The sequence below is a fragment of the Aphelocoma coerulescens genome, chromosome 11 (genome assembly GCF_041296385.1).
Source record: "Aphelocoma coerulescens isolate FSJ_1873_10779 chromosome 11, UR_Acoe_1.0, whole genome shotgun sequence".
Lineage (NCBI taxonomy): Eukaryota > Metazoa > Chordata > Aves > Passeriformes > Corvidae > Aphelocoma > Aphelocoma coerulescens.
In genome coordinates, this window is record NC_091025.1 from 13,802,766 (window position 1) to 13,812,176 (window position 9,411).

The following is a 9,411-nucleotide window of genomic DNA, read 5'->3' on the forward strand; positions in this document are numbered from 1 at the left end:
AAAATCCTGCACTAAGACTTCTGGAACCTCAGTAATGCCCTATGAAATAGTGAGAAGCAGGACCATACCTAGCCTTGCTCTTTCATGGAATATGTTTTTTTCCTGTTATGTGATTCTTTCTGACTAGGACAGTAAGTGACCACAGCAGTCTGTGGCTATAATCATTATGGCTACCTTTGACAGCACCATTTCCTTGCTTTGCAGGTTACATGTATAGTTCTTACGAATACGGTTGCACCAAATATGAATTTTAAGTTATAACCAAATAGAGTCAAGTAAACTTATTAATTTTTCAGGTTATCAATGTATTAATCAGTTCAAGCTGAATATGGAATCACTGAATAAGCAATTATGGTGTGTGATCATCACATGAAGAGCCAGTTTTGTTACCAAGATCAATGACAAAGATTAACCAAACAAATATGAATATTATAGTTGTGTTCTTCCCCTTTCCTTGTGCCTTTCCCTCTTCCTTCTTGATATGAGCAGTGAAGACAGAAGGATCATTTTTGAGTACTCGGAGAAAGCAGCCAAACCAGTTCCCCAGTTGTTAGGTGATCTTCTCATCCTCTATCCAAAACTGCTCAATTTGGAACAAAAAGCCTCTTGTCTAATATAAATCATTCCAATCAAAAGTATATTTCTACAAGAAAACAAAATTACTTCTCAGATGCCACAAAAAACTTCTTCTCTGCATGAAAATTCTTCTTTCCACGTAGAGGGAGAGGAAAAAATAAATCATCCTTTGATTCTTCTCTTTCCCACAAAGCACACTCAATGAAGGTCATTTTTCACTTTCTACTTTGATTTACCACACAATTAATCAAAATGTGAGGTCTGATTTTAGTTCTGGGTTCCTTATGGCCGTATTACTAAAACATTTAATAGACTTACTATACAAATTTTTTACAATTCTTGGATTCCATTTTCAGAGCCATGTAATGTGCCTAATAAAGCACCAGCCAAGCCTCTGACCCCAGTACAAATTCACTCAAGCAAATAGAAAAACTGGAGAAAGACAACAAGAAAATTTTCAATTAATTCTTGAAAAATAAAAAGAAAAAAATTATGTTTTTCTGTTATAAATGCATTCTTAATACATCTCCATTTCTTTTCAAGCTTAAATTCTTCAGTCTTCGCTGTCTTTAAACAGAAAACTTTTGTCGAGTGATCTTCTAAAGCTTTTTTTTCTTTCCAAAGAGGGTTTTTTTGCCATAAATTTGCCATAAATTAAATCCTTACAAATTAAACTTGCAGTAGAAACATTGTCGAATCTCTCACTAAGGTGGAAATTACAGATGTTGCAACGACTCTGGCAGTTAAATCTTTCCTGTGCAGCAGTGCACAGCAGAGGGAGCCTGAGGAGGGAGGCAGTCAGCAGGAGACAGTAGGAATGTGTGAATGGGAACACCAGATCCCTCAGTGCAGCTTGCACTTCTTCGGGAACAGTAACAAAGCAAAGGCAAAGTATTTTGTAAGCACTGAGAGGCACTAGGCAAATCTTGGCCGTTTGGAGTCACTGCACCCTTCAATACAGCTCTTCCCTCCATTTGTAATACAAAACCCACCTCTCTAAACCATAGTTTCCCCACCTCTTTAACTTGATTCCTTTAAAAACACTAAATCTGTTACAATTGTGCATCTTGCTGTTCTCATGATCTTTTATTTCCTTCCTCATACAGTTTTTGACCTGTCCCCACCAAACCATTTTGTTCCACATCTGAACTGTGCTATTCAGTGATCTATAACAGTGAACTCATGTGAGAACCTGGTTCATCCATACATCCAGCCCCGAGTGTCACACAACCTATCCGAGCCTGGAGAACATGAAAGATTTTTTAGGTTGCTTTAGGTAACCTGAAGAAAACCAGTTCAGAAGCCTTATTAGCACTTGCCAAGTCCTACTGAAATTCCTGGTATGTCTTAGTACATTATTAGGCCCCACTTTACAGACACATTTGTAGAAATATGTTTTCTCCCAGTTGACAGATGCCACTGAATCTCAAATTCAGTAGCAAAACACTTCATGTGATTTGAGCAACCTCACTCCAGTGTGATTAAATAATTATCAAAGTAACCTGGTAGAAAGAGCACAATTTAAACCTTGTGAAAGCATCCCTGAATAACCTTGGGTAAATTATTATCTACTTTGGTCTCTATAAAATAGACATAATGGTATTTCCTTCCATATAGGGGTACTATTCACCTGAATAGAGGCCCTTAGGGAACAAGTATAGTGCCACTTTCAGAGCACAAATTTTACACAAATTCCCTTGAGAAGTCACATTGTTGAAGCCTGTAAGACATTGACAGGAAGTTAAATACTTTGCATACAGTCTAATGCATATGATTATTAGCAGTTTTCAATGTCTTCAAATCACTCACAGGAATAGAAACATTCATTTTAAAGATGAATTAACACAAATAAAAAGGACAAAGACAACCAAAATTTTGGTAAGACTTATTTTTCATTAGCACAGCAACAAAGGGGAGCACTCCATTGAATACAATGTCTTTGTTCCTTTATGTACGTTTTTGTGAGCCTCTTAAATTTTAAGGCTAAATATATGGTATTTAGGATTCTTTATTGGAAGTTGGATGTACTTAAGCACAAAATTCACTCAGAATCACTTTCAGACAGTACAGTATGGTTCTTAGTAGATATTTTGTATACTATGTTTTTGATTACTGGATTGCATTACTCTCGTTCACAATAAATTAAAAATAAAAAGGAAAAAAAATATTAGACCTAGATTTATTAAGTACAGCAAGAAATTAAGGCCAGTAACTATAAAACCACTCTGTGAAAAGCAACGAGTTTTTTTGACTAAAGGCCTTTTTTATTTTTTAAACACCAGAAACTGTACATATGATTGTAAAACCTTTTCTTATAACAACACCCAATATAATGTCACTTAGATACAAAAGAAGGTATTTGTGAACCTGACCTTTATGGTAATTTTCTCCAAACTCCAGTATTGTTCAGACATGTTTCCCAATGCAGACAACTTAACAGTCCCCAATATGTAGGAAAAAAATCCCTCAGAGAAACTCTGAACTCCCAGGAGTTTAACTCTTCACAGATGGGGCCATATCTGAAATAAAACTGCATTTTACTGCAGAGCATCAGAAACAAACATCTGTTTCTATATTTCATCTTAAATCTTGTTATATTAAAGAAAAAAAAAAAGGGGGAGTGAGGGGGGGAGAAGACCACTACAATATTTATGGAACACAGTGATATTCATCAAATGTTAAGATACATTCAGATTCACAGAACTACCAGGCGTAATTTTTTTTTATAACTGGTATGAAACTGATGCAAAAAAAAAATCTAAATCTGCTAGAACAGAGTATAGAGCACTTACATAAAGGTTAAGAGGTTAAAGGTTACTGTAAAAGGTTTTGCATTAAATGAATTATCTGCATGGCTAAACACAGGCAAATTTTACAGTATTTTCCAGTTCTTCCAGACATATTTTTAAAAAACCCAAATTCTGCATCTACATCTGTATACAGTCCTGGGGTACAATTCCATAGTGACACATCTTTCCTTTGATGACAAGGCTTTGATTGAGACCTCTTATGGCAAGGATCATTTCCTTCAAGTTTAGATGATATTCAAATCAAATAATGTTTTGAAGGGGGAGCAAGGAAAACAGAAGAAAGAAATTCATTTTTGTAGAAACAGATGGAGAAAATGCAGAACATTGTTATATTTCATGAAACTGCTGTCTGTGTAAGAAATGAAGCACAATTTATTATGTATTCATTTTGCCCATCTGCTAAGTGTATCATTAAGACAATGAATTCAGTTCATTTCCTTCACTCCCCAGCTAAGCAGTGCAATTAGAGATTTAGAACACAGCTACTGATAAAAGGAACTTTTTCTATTATTGTTTTTATTCCAAGTATTCTCTCATTAAATAGCTTGAAAGGCTTTCTTGCCTTCTCTTATGTTTTCTTACCAACTTCTCTTCCATATTTTCAGACAGATTCTGAGTTCTAGGGTTCAATACCATTTGGGGCATTTTTTTTTCCAACTGCATTTCTAGCCACATTAGAATATCTAGTGGGATGGAAAACAAAAACATTATTAACAATACAAAAAATGGCTGATTTAAGTTGCTGAAGTTTTTTCCTTCTTTTTAAGAAACAATGTAATTTTCTGTAAAATATAACACTTTAGAGATGATAATGACAATTGTGAAATATGGTAACTCAGTAAGACAGGGCTTTTTATTGTTATTACTGTATCACTGTCATGGAGATGAGAAGATATGGGCAATAAACAATAATAAATTATAAATATCTTCTCCTCAATGTGGAATCCCAAAGGCTCAGGCATAACAATATGGCACAGAACCAGGATCCAACACTGGCAGTATAAGTGGCTGAAATAGAGGATAGAATGGGAACCATCACATCATCTGAGTGGCTTTACAGAGGATCACAAGATTTGCACAGACCTTGTGTTAATGTCAGTGATGAACATCGAGCCAAAATAGAGGCAAGTTGGGCCCATCTACAGTTTTCTTCTGTCCTTTTTATTGTTTAACAGTATTACAACACATAATATAGTAGGAATATTTAGGTATATGCAGGTTAGGTATAAAAAAACCCCAAGAACCCACTTCAAAGCTACTAACCTAAGATTTTTAATACCATGATTTCTGGTATTCAAAGTCTTGGGCCTTGCTCACATTGTAATGTCTCATCTTGATCTGTATGAGGATCACTTATCACAGATACAAGAGGGCTGCAATTAGCAGCATCATCCCAGCCCTATTTTTGGTAGCGTAGAGTGAGCAGCTTTTATCAGCACAGTTACGTTAGGCACAAATTATCCCACAGATGCCATAGTCATGTTTGTAGAAGCGTGTTTTGGACACCAAGCCAGACCATCCAGCTTCTCAGCAATCCTGTTTTGGCAGTCACCCTGATAGCAAAAGCTTCATCTTTGACAATTCTGACTTTGGCTTTACTGCCAGGCATTAAATATGCTATTTCATTAACTCCCTGTGCAAATTCTCCAACAATAAAGCCTGTAAATGTAAAAGTATTTGCAACAAAGGGATCAGGTGGTCTACTTCCACAAAAAAAACCCCAAACAACAAAACAAATAAATAAAAGAAAAAAAATCCAACTACCAAAAAGAACCCCAAAACAAACACAACTTGAAAAAAAAAATACAAACCATACATACTAACATACAAAAAGCACATCATTCTCTCAGGATAATGTGCTCCATATGGCTAAAACATTAAGGATGCCAATCTTTGTACATCAAGAAAATTGTTCAACAGAATTCAAATATACTGTTACTGACAAATGATTCACATTAAATCATTTTCAGCAGAAGTTCCAACTAATATATGCCAGCCACAAAGTTTTCTAATTGTAATCAATGTGCACTACATCAATTCAGCTCAGATGTGTTCTTTGTTCAGCTTTCTAGCTGTTCTGACAAAATCCCTTCAAAAAAAGAACTTGAATAAGACAATTACAAATCGTGCTAAATGTCCTTTCCCTCAGTGCTTACACCTCTAATCAATAGTTATCATTACAGATGTAAGACCAGCAGTGATCACTTTAAACAAAAACAATATTCACAAAAGCAAGAAAATTCCTAATTAAGGTGGATATTTCCAATTCATTCTATGCACCCTAGATGCTACTGCTTTCAGAGCCTGTCAAATTACCCACAGGCTGAAGACTGAAGCTGCATCACAGGATTCAATAGGACTGAGAACAGTCTAGTTTGGAGTCCTCACACTTCGAAATGGACTTTATATCAATCAGTAGTGGCTCCTGTAACACTTAAGATTTGCTCCTCAGTGAATTGTTTTTCCTTTCACAGTATCCAAAATGGCCTTCTGCACTAACAACAGATTTAAATTCTGATTTCATGCAGAAGTTTGCTATGACTCCATTACTACTGTTGCATCTCATGCATGTATTCCTCCTCCTTATCTGGTACCCCACTCACTGCTGAGGACTGAACAGTGTTCTTCGAATTCAGCAATGTAGACATTGCTACTCTGAGCGAAACAATTTTAATAAATCTGATCATAATAACTGGGGTTTTTTCCAGGAAGAACTGACATTTTTCAGGCAGCTTGATTACACCTAGATTTTTCCAAATATATTTAAAGCCATTGAAGACTGAAGCAAGCAGTAAGTTTTAGTCAAGATGAAGGAGTCCACTGTATTTATATATGTGTGAGATATTCATTAGACACATTTTTCCAGAAGAAAAGTGAAAAACTTTGGGGAAAAAAAACAGAAGATTCTCAGGTCCATGTAATACCTATTAAATGTTTAGGCAGAAAAAGTATTTTGACATTAAAAAAAAGGACTGAAACTATCTTCATGGTTTTCCTCATTTGTTTGCATTGTTCCACCATACTGATTAAAGGGAGTTAAGAAAAATAACTTGGATCAGGATTGAAGTTATTTGAGAGAATTCCTTGCATCAAAGTGAGGAAAATAAAGCAGGGAAAAGCCAGGTGAGGTTAGAAACTGCAGGCTCAAGCCTTGGTTTTACAGTTCTAAATGTCTGATTTAGCTGTTGAATGCCTGGAGCTAAAAAGAAATGACAGGAAAGGATATGCTTATGTAAAGAGAAAATCAATATAAATATGTCTTTCATTTATCAAAAGGCAGGGAAAATACACTCTTGAATAGTGAGGTCATCTTGTTTACATCAAAGTGCTGCATGACTTTATTGATTAAACTGGGAAATATGAAACTGGCATAAGTTATGATAAATTCAAAAAGCAAGACTATTATTTCAAACAGGTGAAGAAACAGGGCATTCATTCACTTAATAAAATTCCTACACAAAAACTCCACAAGCCAGCATCTTTAAATTTTGCTGAACTGCAGCACAGAGTGTGAAAGGATGGAATCCCACAGTCCCATTACCTAAAGACAGCTCATCCATCAGACAGAAAATTGTTTATCAGTGGGGTAATTGTTTGAATTATTCCCAGATCCCATGGCAAAACAGGATGCTAATCTAATTTTTATTTTGCAAAATAAATTCTCCTCTGGAAATCTTCCTATAAAAAAAGCTTTTCTGGAGCCAAAACTGTCACATCTTAACATAACTTGGGATCACGGTCTAAAACCTTTCTTTAGTGGAAGCCAAACAAGATCTCCTAACAATGCAAAACTACTTCTGATAAATTAATAAAGAGTAATTGTGGTTTTCCTGACTCTTGAACTTTTGCACTATGTTCATGCCCAGTGGCTGTTAGACATTCTCAGCACAAACTGTCCAATATAATACATTCATGGGGATGCAGTATGCTCATCCCATGACTATAAAAGTGGTATTTGTGCACATGAAACCTCATCATGAGGAAAAATATTTTATTGAAGCAAGATGCTAATGAAACTTAGGCAACTCATCCATGATTAAGGGATACTTTTCCTTATTTCCTCAAAGCCAACATAACTATTCAATTAACAGTGACAAAGTGTTAAAACCTGAGGCTCCAAGTGAACTGTGTGGATGCTCTGGTCCTCAGCTTCCCCAGGGACGGGACAGCTGAGGACAGGATGTAGTGGCTATACGAGTACACCCTTCTACTCATTCTTGAAAAACAACCTGAATTTTGCTGCACTGAGAGTTCATTAAAACAGGTTGCTTATCCAAGGAGAAGCACTAAGTATCAGTAGCCTGGAACAGAACTAAAGCAGAGCTGCCCTAGCATAGTTACAATTTTGTGAAAATATTTAGTGCATACGCTTTTCTCAAACTGTTCTATTGCTTTATAAATTAAAACAGATTCATGAAAGGTTCTGCTAGAATACTGATGAGTACAAAATGAATATTACTTTCTGGCTCATTTCTTGATATTAAAATATTCCCCACAAAGCAAAATACATTTTTAAATGATCCCTGAAAGAATAAGCTATTTTCCAGGTATCCGTAAACAAATGTGGTCGTGCCATTTCAGACTGCTGATTTCTGAAGCAGATCTCCAGCACCTTTATCACTACAGATCTGGCTGCAGTTTCCTTCTTGTGCCTTCAGACACAGTCTTCTTTTTTTATTTTTTTGAGTTGGAAACCAATCAATCAATCTTTGACACAACAAATCGTTTACTTGCATTGTTTCTGCTCTAGTGGAAGCAAACCATTAAAATCAGATTTTTTTTTTAATATGTGAGGTAGCTTTACAGCTTTGGTTTCCAGCAAATAACACCGCTGCTGAGAGTCACATCGCCCCCTTTTCCTTCCATTGGCAACAGCTTCCCCTTATTACTTTTATCCACTAATGTTTTCTGAGTCACTTTGTTTTCCTGACAAGTACGGCCCCTCCCCCAATGAAAAGATGCGCAATCCATTGTTCACTAGAGCCATTTTGTTTCTAACAATGAAAAAATACCTACTTTATGTCATGTCCTACTGCATGGCTAACAAGAACATAACATTTGAGCTGTGCATCTGTATTCTTAAAGCCTCAAATTAGCACCATTTTTAATACAATGATCCTATTAGCATAAGTTCTCTGCTGTTGAATGATAGCACACTCAAGTTAATTTAAATGGTTGAAATTATAGACTTTTATAGATCATTAAGACTGTTAAAGAGACCATTCTTGATACAAAATTACATACATATCAGAGTCATCCTTACTATGGTTTGAATACAGACCCAAATAATCTGATGTAATTTTTTTGTAATTGTTTCTAGTTTGCTCAGTTCTACTCCTTTGCAGTTTTGTAGTCTCCACATTATTATATCTGTTGCAACCACAAATGTTATACACATGGCATCTGATATTAAAGAACTGTATAAACATTTTTGGTTCAGTAAAATCTGTTGTAGGCATTCACAGAAAGCTTTGGCAATTACAGTCTGATAATACAGTTTGAAGGTGTAATAACCAATTTTGGAAAAAAGTTATGCTGATGAACGTCACTGAAACTGATATTTAAGTTAATAACTCAAATATTCTTAGTTAAATGTTTATATTCTTTAAATGAAACATGCTAAGTGCTTTTCCTTCCTGGAGTCTACAAAGTAAAAAGCATAAACATTAACTTTTCGGGAGAATTACAAAATTTTAGAGTATATGTCTTAAAGCATCAGTGTTTCTACTTTTGTTCTACTTATTTTTCTCTTCATAAACCATATACTTGTATTTTATCTTTTGAAATTTGTAGTTTCTCCAATCCCTATACCCCTGAGAAAAGTCCTGCGGGGCCTTACAACCCTGTGGTGCTTTGTGCCTCCTCCTCCTCCCTAAGCAGGGCCACCATCACTGCTGGGAGGTGCCCCTTCCCTCACTCGCTTGGTACCCACCTCCATCCGGTAGCTTCCCTCTCCTCAAGGTGCTTCCTCAGCTGAGTGGGGGGAAATGGGAATTCCTCCTCACGCCTTCAGTGATTCCTCACT

General features: G+C 35.9%; 1 long non-coding RNA gene across 1 annotated transcript; it reads right to left on the reverse strand.

Annotated features, from left to right (window-relative positions):
* Positions 1 to 2,860: 2,860 nt before the first annotated feature.
* Positions 2,861 to 9,403, reverse strand: LOC138116927 (uncharacterized). The gene is made up of 3 exons (XR_011154405.1): positions 9,319 to 9,403; positions 3,969 to 4,069; positions 2,861 to 3,095 (listed from the first exon to the last, which is right to left on the reverse strand). It is a non-coding gene; the product is annotated as an uncharacterized lncRNA (long non-coding RNA).
* Between the last annotated feature and the right edge of the window lie 8 nt (positions 9,404 to 9,411).